Below are 14,802 nucleotides of genomic sequence, written 5' to 3' on the forward strand. Positions count from 1 at the left end.
TTTTTTCCTTGTAAGAAGTTAGGTAGTTTTAGTTCTATTCTAAAGTAATGGACTTTGAAATTCAGACATCATTTTATCCTAAAGCAATGCTGGGAAATAGTGGTGGTATCTATCTTATTATAGGAATTCTTGGCTCGTGGGCTTAGCAACAATCATGCAGAGTTCCTGCTTGCCTTGAGAGCAAGGAGAGAAGTTTTGGAAATGTGCAGTATTTGGTAACAGGTAATGAAGCAGAAAGTTCAGCTACTAGCTAGTAGTTTGACAGAAGGGAAAGGATTGGCCTTAAAAATGGCTGAGTTCTGTGCTTTGTTTTAAGCTAGATGTGTTCCAAAGGTCTAAGTAAAGAGAACAGTTTTTAACAAGTTGAAGAAAGGTATCTTTCCTTTTAGAAAGCGGCATGTGTTAAAACCTTCATGGTCATGGGGCACCTGTATGGCTCACTTGGTTAAGCAACTGACTCTTGATTTCAGCTCAGATCATGATCTTAGGGTCTTGAGATCAAGCCCTGTATTGGGCTCCATGCTGGGAGCCGGCTTAAGATTTTCTCTCCCCCCCTCCCTCTGCCCCTCCATCCCTCCATCTCTAAAAAAATAAAATAAAAACACCTTCAGAGTGTTGGTATTCATGCCTCTCCTCTTATCATGCTAGATGTTGTAATTAGAAATTAATCCTGGGGAAGCTTTTTGCCTAATTTAGTGTTTCATAGTTAAATTGTAAAGATGCACTGTGCTTCCTAAGCCAAGAAATAGAAGTGTAGTGATATGATTCCTCTTTTTATGCCATTGTTTTAGATTTCCTTCAAGTTCAATATAGAACCAGATGGATTACACGCAGAGCATGATAAAGTTGATTGATTGAGCAGCTTGCCAGGACCTGAAAGGTCATATTTTCACCTTGATTCATTGAAATTAGGTAGGCACACAATTTAAGTGATTTCAATCAAATCATGATGAAATGTTAAAATTGTTACCTTGGACATATTTAATGACAGTAAAACATTGCCCATTTTCACTTTGCCACAATCATTCATGGCATTTGGTTAGATTTTTTTTTTTTTATTTACAGATTCATCAATTCAATAAAAATGTTCTTCTAATTTGTAAGGGAAATATCCTATGGAGACCCAAACAAAAATTTTAGTTTTTAAATGGAAATAATGGAGTGTGGTTTGTTAAAACATGATTTGAAAAGGTAACCGATTTGAGAATGATGTAAGGCACATGAGAGAGCTGTTTTTAAATAAAATAGAGCTAAACACTTGCATTTAACATGGTACACTATGATATGTGGATTATTAATGGCCTGTATACACACATGTATGATTTAACTAGATTTTACTTGAAGAGGTAGATTTAATTAGAGGACTTAGTGTCTGAAAAGGTAAAAGGAATGTTTGAGAAATGGATGAAATTTGTCTTGCGAACTCCCTCTGCTGAGCTGCTGTCTGGCCTCCTTTCTTTAAGTAAATTCCTTTCACACAAGAAGCATGAACGAGAGAAGGTGCTCAACCAAAGTTCATTTCCTTCTTTTCCCTTTCCACTCGAGCCACAGCAGTGGCTTTCCCTCATGACCCCCTGCTTTGTCAGGGCTCTCTGGTCTTCTTTCTCGGGGAATCCCTCAGAGGCCCAGGGTAGATCTAAGGCCTCCAACCAGCATAGCCTGGTCCCAACTTCTTTTACTCCTTACTTGTTCCTAGCATTTTTCTCTGTGAGTTTCTCTCGATGAGTGGTCATATTTCTTGAGCGAATAATGGCAAAGAGCCTAGTGGAATGGCAGACACAGCTTCCATGACCATGGCAGCCATCACCAACGGAGAGCACTGTGTGGACCTCTGGGGTGGTTCCTAGAAACAGACCCTTCCCTACTGTGCTTCGGAGGAGCTGCTCTGATGGGGAAGATACTCAAGCCTAGTCCCATGGCCAGCATCTTTAAGGGGATGGAAGCAACAAGGCCATTTCTAAGTCAGATGCTGGGATTAGCTTAATAATTCTGGTTTCTGAATATAAACCTCAGATTCTGCCACTGAACTCGTTGGCCTTATTTCAAAGAACTGTAAAGCAGATGTAATAAGTATGGGACTTGACACTACTTACCTCTCAATTTATTAAGAGTGCTCACTCCTCCGTAGAGTTTTTTTAGGGACTCTTATTCTCCTCATTTATAGCCTTCTACCTATGGATGTGCCAGTCTCTTTTCTATGTTAACCAATTTTCCCTTTTCTGTGTTATTTGCTAAAAGCAAGGGATTTCTTTCTTTCTTTCTTTCTTTCTTTCTTTCTTTCTTTCTTTCTTTCTTTCTTTCTTTCTTTCTTTTGTAATAGCAAATAAAGTACAAGCGAACAATGACTGCGCCAGACTTTGTTTAAGGTGTTCATGCAGAGATTCCCACAACAGCCCCAGTAAGGAAGTCCTGTTTTTATATACTGGAGAAAAGTGAGGTACAGAGAGAGCAGTAACTCATCCAGGGTAAATCATGGGGCCATGCAAATCCGAGAAACATGACTCCGAAACCCAAGTCTCTTATATTCCACAGCTGTCTTTATTTTTTTTTCCTACTTGAAATATGAAAAGAAGACAATATATTGGCTTTCTGATGGTCTGTCATTAGATTCTGTTGTTTGACACCCTGAATTATTTCCTTTATTAATGGCATTTCAAAGAGTGGTGCATTTTAGACCACACACACACACACACACACACACACACACACACACACGTGCTACGTTAAAGTATATTATGTCAGAGGCTAACGTGAGGGAATTATAAGCAAAATGCAATACCTTTTCTGAGAAGTCATTGTATTTCCCATTCTTGAAGCTCATTTTTAAAACATTTGAAATTAAAGAAGCTTACCTGTCTAAAACAATGTGAAAGATGAGTTAAGTACACAGTCTCCTTTTTATATCTGATAGACACCAGCGACAGGGTATGTTTTAATTTCTGGATAGGAGGACAAGTTCAACTTTGAATACCTGAAAATAAGAATTGTTAGGTCAAAATTGTCCCTCCCCACCTTTAAAAAAATTTTTTTGGTAGGAGTCAAACAGAATAATTCAGACTGAGGGGAGAATCCATCTAGGTTCTAAGTCCTATAACAAAACGTTCACATAAGGGTCCTCAACACTAAGCTAAAAGCTAGTTTCCTCTTCAGCTATAATTGCCATTTTAGAAAGCTTCAGAAAAATGCAGAGATGAAATAAAAATAATAACTAAAAAAACCCCTACAATTTAATGACTGCCTAACATGAATCTACTATGTTGCTGTGTACCTTGTATATAACTGACCCAGTGATCTCATTTTATAGATGAGATGAGAAAATGAGGCTCAAACAGGTTAAGTGACTTGATCAAGGTCATTTAGCCAATGGCTGGCCAAGATCTATCTAGAACCCTTATCTTCCCATCTAATGTGGTCCTAAAGGTCTCCCCAAGGGAATCTCAACTCCTTCTGCAGAATACCGTTAATGGATTCTCATGTGTTACAGACTCTTAGTACTTTAGCCACTGCAGATATTTGCATTCCTATTCTGGGGATTGTCAACACTTCTTATTGATCATGGTTAGAGCTAAATATTAGAGGACTATTAAGAGAGTTAGTGGGTTTAAAAATTCTCTCTCTTTTTCTGTCCAAAAGAGACACATTTGTAATATCTGACTTAGGAAGGTAAAGAATTGTTTGGGATGGGTAATTGCCAGCTTGACATTTGTTATTATGACTTTGTCATTTTTACCCTGTAGTTTATGAAATCTGCTATTGTATATTGCCCAAAGGCTTTAAAAAATCAATGGTTGCATTTTAAAGCATATAGAATAAAATAAATTAAATGCCACAATTCACATTGTATAATTTTGGGGAATCTGAGCATACCAAGGTCAGGCTATTCCTGGGGTAGTAAGAATACTAGAAGATATTGCTTCCAGCTCATTGTACTTTCTATATATTTTATGGTGTGAATTTTACTACACAAATGTACAAATGAGAATATATTAAAGGAATGTATACAGATAGAAGATTTTTTAAATTTAATGTGCTGAGGTAGTGTCACCAACATTTAAGGGTCTTGACTTATGCGAGGCCCGTAGACATCTGTTGTCCTTCCTGTCATTTCATCAAAATGTAGAAAAGAGAATTAAGAACAGGGACGAGCTATGTTTGTTAGACTTGAAAGATTTTTGTAGGCACTCCAAATGCTTATGAAATCTCAACCATGAAATTAAGCTCTTTTTTATATGCCTTTATAATATAAGCCAACATTCTTCTTCATGAAGGTAAAATAGAATTTATTGACATATTCTACTGGAGTTTGTCTCACTAAAGAAAAAATTTCAAAACAAGATGGAAATAACTTAGGAGACTTTTTTTGTATCTAAAAAACTAGATTGTAACTATCCTAAACTGGATTACAGGTTTCCAAAGGCCAAAATCTGCATGTATAATTAATTTTAATTTTAATGCCACAAAACACTGTACCTGGTGTTGGACATGCACAAAAGAGTGTTAATGATGCACATTGAGGTGAAGTGACCAAACCTGTGTTTTATGATTCTTGGTCTCTCTATGCCTATGTGATCTGGAGCCAGTCATTCTTACCCTACTTTCTTTCACTGCTATGAAGAATTTAACATTTACTTGTCCAATCAAAAAGTTGTGTTTTACTTCCTATGTGTGCCTGAGATAGCATAAAAAAATGTAAAAGATGACTCTTTAAAAAAAAAAGAAATGCAAGGGTGCCTGAGTGGCTCAGTCAGTTGGGCATCCAACTCTTGGTTCTGGCTCAGGTCATGATCTCATGGGTCCTGGGATGAAGCCACCCTGCAGCGTTGGAGTCTGTGCTCAGTAGGAGTCTGCTTGAAGATGCTCTCCCTCTGCCCCTCCCCGACTTGCTCTCTCTCACACGTCCTTTCTGTCTCTCTGAAATAAATGAATCTTTAAAATTTTTAAAAACATGACTTTTAATATTTTTTAGAAAGATTTTATGTAGAGGCACCTGGGTGGCTCAGTTGGTTAGGCAACTGCCTTTGGCTCAGGTCATGATCCTGGAGTCTCGGGATCAAGTCCCACATCGGGCTCCCAGCTCTGTGGGAAGTCTGCTTCTCCCTCTGACCTTCTCCCCTCTCATGCTCTCTCTCATTGTCGCTCTCTCAAATAAATAAAATCTTAAAAGAAAAGTTTTTATATATTGAGAGAGGGAGAGCAAGTGAGAGAGAGAGCACAAGTGGGGAGGAGGGGCAGATGGAGAGAGACAGCAGCAGACTTCCTACTGAGCAGGAAGCCTGATGAGGGGCTCAATCCCAGGATCTGGGGATCATGACACTAGCTGAATGCAGATCGACTGAGCCATGCAGGTGCCCTACTCTTAATAGTCTTGATGGTTCTTTTCTCCAGCTACTAAGTTTCAGAATACCTGGGAATAAGAGGCTTGCCCAAAGACATGTGTATCTTATGTGAACTTGGCCCAGGTAGATGATTTAAACTCCCAGTGACTTTTGCAAATCTAGCACCTTCTCTTCCTTGTCTAGGAGACAAGAGTGCCTGGCCCAAGGACTGCATGCCAACCGTAGGGTAATGCCAGGTGTTCGAATCCACTTGTCTCATTGGTTCTTTTCTTTCTTTTTGCCTTTCTTTTCATGTATTTTTCTTTTCCAGCTTTGAGTTAAAATTGACAGAATTGTAAGAGTTAAACCATATAGTACAGTTATTTGATATACATTGTGAAAGGATTCCTCCCATTGAATTAACATATCTGTCACTTCACATATTTACATTGTGTGTGTGTGTGTATGTGAGAGAGAGAGAGAGAGAGAGAGAGAACATATAAGTCCTAATCTTAATTTCCATTTTTCAAAATTGTGTTATCAACTATAGCCACAGTGTTGTACATTGGATCCTCAGACCTTACTTTATAACTGAAAGTTTGTATACTTTTACCCACTTATATGTAGAATCTTTAAAATTAGGTCAAATTCATAAGAAATAAGGAGTAGAAAAGGGGTTGGGAGTGGAGAAAATGGAGAAGTTGGTAAAAGTGTACAGACTTTCATATGCTATCTCTATGTACAATATTTTGTAAATAAAATAATAATATGGTAAGACATAATTATATAAAATTATCAAGTCTTTGAGGTAGAAGAAACCTTTGTTCTTATGGTTGCTTATGGTTCATGTTGTTCTCATTGCTGCTTAATGAATGTATCTTCGATGTTTCCTTGTCATGGATTTCTGTTTCTCTTTTATCCTATATCTATCTATCTATATAAAAATATAGGAGATACATCATATATATATATAAATATATATATCATATATATATATAAATATATATATATCATATATATATAAATATATATATATATATCCTATACACACACGTAGATATGTGTGTGTATGTATAAACTTTTCATTTTAAATGTATAACCTCTCTTTCACTGGTATACAGATTTGCTTCAGCTTTTTTTTTTTTCTTCTAGGTTTCCATCAGCAATTTATCAGTCAATTATGTTATGCCTATCATTGTAATGGTGCACTGTAGGAAAGCTCCCAAAATATATTTGGTGTAGTCTACCCTCGAGGAGCTCAGGAGATTGAAGAATTTTCTGTTTTTTTTTTCCCTTCCAGTCTAGGTCATGGATATTGGAAAATTAAAGGTCATTTGCATGTATTTAAGTCAAAGAGAACATTGGTATTCCCTATTAGAATATTTACTATCCCTCGCCTTATTTCCTCTGAGAGAGAGAGAAAGGGGGAAGAGTCCTGGAAAGGTCTATGCCCCTGTAATTTACACCAATGCTTGATATCCTTACTGATTCCCTTAAAGTGAAAGGTCATGACAGACTAATGTTTTCTTGAAGTCATGGTGGTGAACTTGAGATCTATTCCATTCACTCGTCCAGTTGCCTAGCCTGGAAATGTCTACTAAGATCTTGATATGTAAGACCCTAGAAAACAGAGACTGATTTTATTTAAAATGTTCTATCATAAAGTGCACTGAAATTTTTCAAATAAAAAGTAGTTCAAATCTGTTGAACGGTTATTCACTGTAAGTTTAATGAAAACTCTTTATGTGTATTAAAGTTTAATCCACATAATAAACTTCTAAATTGGTATCTTATTGTTTTCCTTACTTTGTAGATGAGGAAATAGAGGCATAGGCAAGTTCTGTATCTTTCCCAAGAGCTAATTCTAGTGAAGTTTCAGGGCTGGAATTTGAATTCGGTCAAGGATGGGTATTGAGCCCATACTCTAAACCACCGTCCTTTGAGAAGATGCTAAACGTTCAGATCAGAGACACACAAACAGATGCTTTGATTTAGAGGGGTCCAAATTACTGATCTATATCACTTAGTAGTTTTAAGTTCCTGTCTCAGATAATTATTGATGGTAACTATTGAGGAAATGCGAAAAATATTTGGGCTATTTGGAATGAATTAAGATACAGAAGGTGCCAGCTCACAAGAATGACTTAAGAATGGCCCCTGATGTGCAAAAGAATCACTGCCAATGCCAGAAAGCTTTATTCATATTATCATGTCTTTATCTTAAGGCATTCAACTGTTAAAGTGCAAAATACCTTAATATATAGGGAGATATGGTGTAAAATTCATTCAAGTAGAAACTTGCAGAACGACGTAAGTTACAACATGTCAGAAACCTTACCAGAGATGTCTTAGGTCTGGTTCTCTGGAAACAGAGCTTGAGATGGGATTCTTGTGCAAGTCATGTGGAGAGAGGGTGCTCTCAGATGAGGCAAGCTGAGGACACAAAAGGGAAGGACAACCTTAGTCAGCTCCTATGGGAGCCTCTGAAACAAGAATTGTCCATATGGTTGAGGAAAGGGCTGGCCTTTTGTATACCAGATAAGTCAGTCAGTGTCTTGTCCCCCAACCACTCATCTCTCCCCCCAGCCACTGAGTATAACCTCCCAGGCATTTCCCGAAGATTTGACTCCCGGTGGTTGAAAATAATTATCCAGAGGTTACCCCCTGTGAATAATTGGCAGTTACATTCTTGGCACATGGGAAATGAGTGAATGATTCTATAAAGGGAAAGGTGGTGGGGAGGTATGCCAATGCCATCTACCACAAAAGAACAAAATATTGAGAGAACAGTGAAGAAAAAGATGAGTTCTATCTAGTGGAGATGTAGTTTTTAGTCATTAACAACATAGTATAAATAAGGACTCAAGAATTAAATTTAATAAAGCATTCTATGTGTCTGTGTGAGAGAGAGAGAGATCATTAAATGGAAAGGGGGGATAATTGGGATTACCTACTTCGAAAATGGGATTTGGTATTTAAAAAGTTTATTTATTCATCTAAATAATTTATTTTTATTATTTAAACTATTTAAAAAGTTTAATTATGTATATTTTTATAAATCATTCATCAGAGTAGGACCAATGAATGTTGGTTTGATGGCTAGATTAGTTACATGTTTTTCTCCCTAGAAGACTATAATTTAAAAACAGCTTTGTATCTCTTTGTTATTGTTGCTTAAATAATAACTTTGTGCCTTTAACCTATCAAGCACATGCCACAGACATGAGTTTTCATTTGACAAGCTGCTGTATAGTTGGGAGTGTCCTCTCTGTACACCTCTCAGGTCAACCAGTTTGAGTGATAAATACTTCCTTGGAGGGCATGGTAGGCAGGGATGGTCATTGGAAATATACCCTGGGAAGCTTTTCCACCAGCCTTATAGATAACGTGCCTAGGAAAGGATAATCTTTCCATCACACTACTGACATAGAACTTTGGAGCCCAGATACTTGTTGAGAAATATCTGATTTTAAAAATTCCTCCATTGTTTGCTAGCTCTACCATCTGGTTCCACACTTACTAGAGCACTATTAACATAATTAAATTAGCACTTTCTGATCTCGCCTTCCTCTGTTCTGACATGTAACTAAGATATCTATTTTGAGGGACAATATTTTTGACAAGGTATTTATAAAATTAAGTTAGTAGGGGCGCCTGGGTGGCTCAGTGGGTTAAAGCCTCTGCCTTTGGCTCAGGTCATGATCCCAGGGTCCTGGGATCGAGCCCCACATCTGGCTCTCTGCTCCTCGGGGAGACTTCTTCCTCCTCCTCTCTCTCTGCCTACTTGTGATCTCTGTCTGTCAAATAAATAAATAAAATCTTAAAAAAAAATTGTTAGTAACATTCCTTACAATTTATCATGAAATAAAGGATGAGCCCCTTAATGATCCTTAATGATTTTTCAAAGGGAAAGTAGAAAAAAAATCAAGCTGGTTGTTATTACTGTGATATTGTTCTGGTTTTGTTTTTTTTTTCCTTTTTTTCCAAAACACAGTTAAATTAAGTGACTGTAAATTTCCAACAACAATGAATAAGCTGATGAAGATCAAGGTGATGCCTTCAAGTGCTCATCAGATTCCAGGCTTGGGGCCAGCCTCCTTGTGTAGCACTTGTGATCTGTTTTCTCCTGCCAGAAACCATTTTTTTCCCCAATCCTATTTTGCTTAACATCTTAGGCAAATCATGAGTTGAGTCATGCACATTATTTTATAATATAATAATATTTACCAGTTCTTTCTGACATTCAGTAGCTTTGCATTTTTTTTTTTTTTCACAGAGCACACCAGCTTCTTGATCACAACACCCATAATAATGACACCAGGATATTTAAGACCTTTGTTTCAATGATTTATTTTGGCTAGAGCTTCAGGTTTTGTTCCAGAGTCATAATCTTAGGTATCTTATAGAAGGACCAACTAAGAAATGAAAGTGAACTACATTTAATTTTTACAAGTGTTTACTTTGTTTCCTCCAAGAAACCATCACTAGAATTCTGGCAGATGTGATACTGTAAGAAGTGAACAGTATTCATTCAAGGCAATTACTTTGGGAAAGGAAAAAAGAAAAAGCCCTCTTAAAGATGGTGATAACTGAAAATTTTGTTAAAAAAAAATTCGAAATCACTCTACAACTTTATAAAGTAGGATTATTTCCAATTAAACTATCATCTTGACTCTAATTCTTCCTGTTACCATGGGCCAATATTTCTACTTACCCATTTCTATGCAATTAAATTACTTCTTATGTTCCTTCAATCACTGTTGCCACTTGCTCAACTCCCATCAGTCCTCCAGTGTTAGGCTCTGACTCTCTGTTCTTGTGGTTGATTTTTTCTTTTTCTTTTTTTTTTTAAGACTTTTTTTTTTTTTTAACTCATTGAGAGAACAAGCAGAAGTATAGAGAGAAGGGGAGAAGCCAACTGCCTGCTGAGCAGGGAGCCTTCTGCAGGCCTCCATCTCAGGACCCAGAGATCATGACCTTAGCCGGAGGGAGGCACTTTAGGGACTGAGCCACCCAGCTGCCCCATGCTGTTGATTTTCAGAAGCTGACTCGGGTGGGTGTTGGGAATGGTGTGCTGCTTGGCACCTTGGGAGCATTTAACCCTTTGGGTTGTCCCATCTTCTTCCTTGCCTAAACATACGTGACCTTTAACTTCCAGTTGTTTCTGGCTTTATTCCCTTTGCTTTTTAGTCTCCTGCTCCTCCTCCTTTACATCAGTCCTGGGTTCCTCCCCTGCTGACCGCCTTGAAATTGGCATGTCTCCCAGTCTTCTTCCTGATGTCTCTTCTGTATTCACTTTACACAGTAGAGGAGTTAAAACTTTATAATCAGAAAAAATAATAGGTTTAAATCTTAACTCTGCTTCTTACTAGCTCTGAGACTTGGAGAAAATTAAATGTTCAGAGGCGTTATTTTCTTATATATGAATGAGAAGTTATAATACTTAATCCGTCCTGAACAATAATTGGTAGAGCTAAGTTTTTAAGAAACTTATTTGCATGTGCTGGCGTGGAGAATAAACTCATAAAAATGGCAGCTGAGGTTTTTATCTCGGAATAAATACATCTATAGTCACAGGTGGTGAATTTATCAAGGGGGTGGTCTATGTTTTGTTCTGTCTCAGCACTGGAGTAAGTGTGTGGCTAACGGTGCTCACTGAATGGTTGCTGAATGAATGACTATCCAAAGAAAAGGCTTGGGCTGAAACACTGACTCCAAAATTTTCTTGGTTGCTGTGATTTCTCATCTAAGCTCTAAGTCTCTCTGGATCTGTTTTTCCAAGTTGTGGCTCTGGATCTCTGTGGACACACCAAGGGAACCTGTCTGTGAGCCTGCCCTTTCCCCAGCCTGTACCATCTGTCCCTGTGGTAGCTAGCGCCCATGCACTGGATGCCATCCTACTCTTCTGTTCTCCCTCACCTCCCCTGTCTAGCTGGTTCCCAAGTGCTGATGATCTCCTCCCCTCCATTTCCACAGACCCTGCCCCATCTCACACCTGCCCCTCTTCATTTGCATTATAACTAGCCCCAGTTCTCAGATCTGAATTCAGAGGGTCACTTGACCCTCGCTGCTTCTCTTTATTTACAAATACGCATGTGAGAAAAAATGCTTCTCTCTCAAGATCCAGGGGTAAGAGTGAAAATAAGAATTCAGATAATAAAGTGTAGCTACAAAAGGGAGCCCACTTAGTTTGGAAAAACCATTACTGTATCAGAATGATGTATCTGCAAGTGACTTGCATGAACATATTTTATGAGCCCGCCAGCATGTTTTTTGTGGTTCCCTGCAGCAGATATTGCTCTTTTATTACTCGTTAGCCACTTAAAATCCAGCCCAATTTTAACAGTACTAAAAGAGCAAGAAAATTTATTTTAAAGAAAAAGGCTACATTCTTCTAAACCGGAGTCATAATATTAATACTTAAAATGCATAGCAACATGCTGGGAAAATGGGATAGTTATTTAGATATATTATAAAATGTAGCCCACCACTTTGATGTGATTCACTACTATTTCACCAAACCAATTCAACAGTATCCTGTAGAGAGGGAATAGTGCCATTAAAATTAGTAACAGAGATTTTCACATGCATAGATCTAAATCAAGGTAGGTTGATAATGAATTAAGTAATTTTGCTTCCTTGTGAAGTCTAACCCGAAAGGGAAGCAGCTATGGTAGAATTCATTTTTTCAGGTGCCTCTCTACAATTGGCAGTCTGACTTGAGTGACGGTATTCCCGGTTGTTTTCCTCCTTTTCTTCTTTATTTTTTCCTGCTGGCCTTTGATGAAGGAACTTAGTATGTAGTCACAACAAATGAGTATAATTTGATTATTTGATCAAGGAGCCCTGTGTCAGTAAAGGCCAGATCCTTTCAAAATATAATTTCACCAATCTAATTTTTAGGAAATCAAAGCCACAAAACTGCATGGGAGTCTTTAGATACTTAGGTATTCTCTCACTTTTCAGTGTCAAAGCACACAATGAAGTTACTCTCGTCTTTGTAGTGCGTTTCCTATGAAAACACCAAAGCAGGATGCCTGGGTGGCTCTGTCGTTAAGTGTCTGCCTTTGGCTCAGGTCATGATCCTGGAGTCCCAGAATCGAGTACTGCACCCGGCTTCTTGCTCAGCGGGAAGTCTGCTTCTCCCTCTGCCTGCTGCTCCCACTGCTTGTGCACAGTCTCTCTCTGACAAATAAATAAAATCTTCAAAAAAAAAAAAAAAAGGAAAGAAAGAAAACACCAAAGATGTCTACACTCTGGTTTCACCCTCGCAGGTAGCTGTGTAGATGCTTGCCCATTTCAGGCTTCCCGTCCCGAGGCTGGCTTGCTGGCAGGGGCGAGCAGGGTGCCGATGCCCCGTATTGATGACTGCATTAGCTCTAGACCTAGGATTCACTGATGTTCATCATTTGCGCTCTGAAAGTAGGATTAATTTGCCCTGAGGAATTTGATAAAGAGCTGTGATTGCACTATTCCTATGACTTGCAAGAAGTGTTATAGACATGTCGGGGCGGGGAGCCCAGGAGCAGGGGTGGGAGTGAATGCAGTTATCACAACGATTAGGGGGAATTAATTTTTCTCTAGTCGCCATGGCTATCAGCAAGGTTTACATACTACATCTGACAGACTTTACCTGAACCAGTGATCCTTAGGCATGGCAGAAGTAACTACAAAACCAAACATATATTCCTGTTCCCTGGTCTCCGTGCTGTGGGCAATAGTAATTATGCCCAAGAATGCTATTCTAATTTTAAGGAAGTGGTATGGTTTATTAGAAAGCTCACGAATTTCCAAGCCAGACAACATTGATTCTAACATGAATCCCAAGTTCATCATTTACTAACTCTGGGACCTTAGATAAGTAGCTTTTTTTTTTTTTCCCTAAAGATGGGCTTTATGTAGTTCCTTCATCTGTAAAATGAGTGTCATAATGGTAATTAATTTCACAGGTTCATTGTGAGGCTCAGAGATAATGAACATAAAGTACTTGGCATATAGAAAGCACTTATAAATTATTATAAACATAAATGATTATTTTCTCATGCCTTACGATAAACGATAATATGATAGCAGAGTGTCTATAAATATATAAATATTCTTCTCACAGAAAGTTTTGTTTGTTTTTCTAAGTAGAATTCTGGCCTTCGGAAAGAGTAGTTGTTAGAATAGAAGATGTCTGTGTTTGTTCATTCACTCATGGCATGCTTTTGGAAAGCCCACTACGTGCCAGGTATTTGGAATATAGATGTGAAGATAACAAAGCCATCCAGCCATCAGGCTTACATTTCTTGTTGAGGAGAAATGTACATATATAACATATACACATATAACATATGTTATATGTACATATATAACAAATACACATATAACGCCATAATCAATGCTACAAGGAAAAATCAAGCCCTGTAAGGGGGCCAGAGAGCAATATAGGATGACATTTAGATAGTGTGCCAAGTGTTTTTTTTTTTTTCCCTTATAGAAAAAAAAAATCCAGCAACACAGAAATGCCAGCCATTTAAAAAAGACCTTGGCTGCCATTGTAAAGAATTACTTGATTCTCAAGAGATATAATCAAGTAGGGAGACACTGCGGTCAAATGGGAGAGGCATGGATGTTGGAAAGCTAAAAATCTTGTTTCTAGGCACAGCTCTGGCCCTGGTTAACTGACTACCATATGATTCACTGTATCTGAGCTTCATTTTTGTTGTTGTTGTTGTTGTTGTTGTTGTTGTTGTTGAAATTGCCAAGTATTTACTGAATGCCTACTATGCACCAGATACTTGGAATAGGGAAATAAGCATGACATATCCCTGCTTTCGTGGAATTTTGTCAGAGAAGATCAGTGAATGGATAGATCAATGATGGGTGCTACCCAAATAAAAGGTAGGGTGAAGGAATCAGGTGTAATAGTGGGTGCATTTTAGATGGTATTCCAAGCGTTTAATGTCTGATAGCTAATACTTAAATAAGAGCCTGTGAAGTGAGAAAGTGAATTATACAGATTCCTGGTTAGAGAAAGAAGGATCAGCATGAGGAGCTCATGGGAGTGGGATGGATGGAATCTACGAGAGGCAGGGAGGTTGGTGGTGCTGGAGGCAAAAAGAAAAAGGAGTGAGTGGTAAGAGATGAGGTTGGGGCTACTATACCCAGAGCCAGAGACAGGCTATGCATTTTATTTAAGAAAGGAGGAAGCCACCAAAGTGTTTCAGATCGTGATACTCATGATGTGAGTTATAAAAGGAATCACTCTAGTTGCTATATCGCAAGTATACTAAGTGGGGCCAAAGTGGAAACAGAGAGACTAGTTCAAGAGACTATTTGCTCTAGAGATCTACATGAGGGAGAAGGGTACCTTCGGCAGAGACATCAGAGAGGAGGTGAGAAGTAATCAGGATGTGTGTTGAAGGTTAAGTCCAACATGATGTGGGGATGGATCGGATGTGGATTTGAGAGAAGGATAGGAGTCAAGGCTGCTTCAAAGCTTTTG

The 14,802-nt window shown here is 38.2% G+C and overlaps 1 protein-coding gene across 1 annotated transcript in view; it reads left to right on the top strand.

Annotated features, from left to right (window-relative positions):
- The window catches only part of NPAS3 (neuronal PAS domain protein 3), an 863,147-nt gene that overhangs the window by 320,099 nt on the left and 528,246 nt on the right, over positions 1 to 14,802 (top strand).

This window comes from Meles meles, chromosome 6, assembly GCF_922984935.1.
Source record: "Meles meles chromosome 6, mMelMel3.1 paternal haplotype, whole genome shotgun sequence".
In the NCBI taxonomy this organism is placed as follows: domain Eukaryota; kingdom Metazoa; phylum Chordata; class Mammalia; order Carnivora; family Mustelidae; genus Meles; species Meles meles.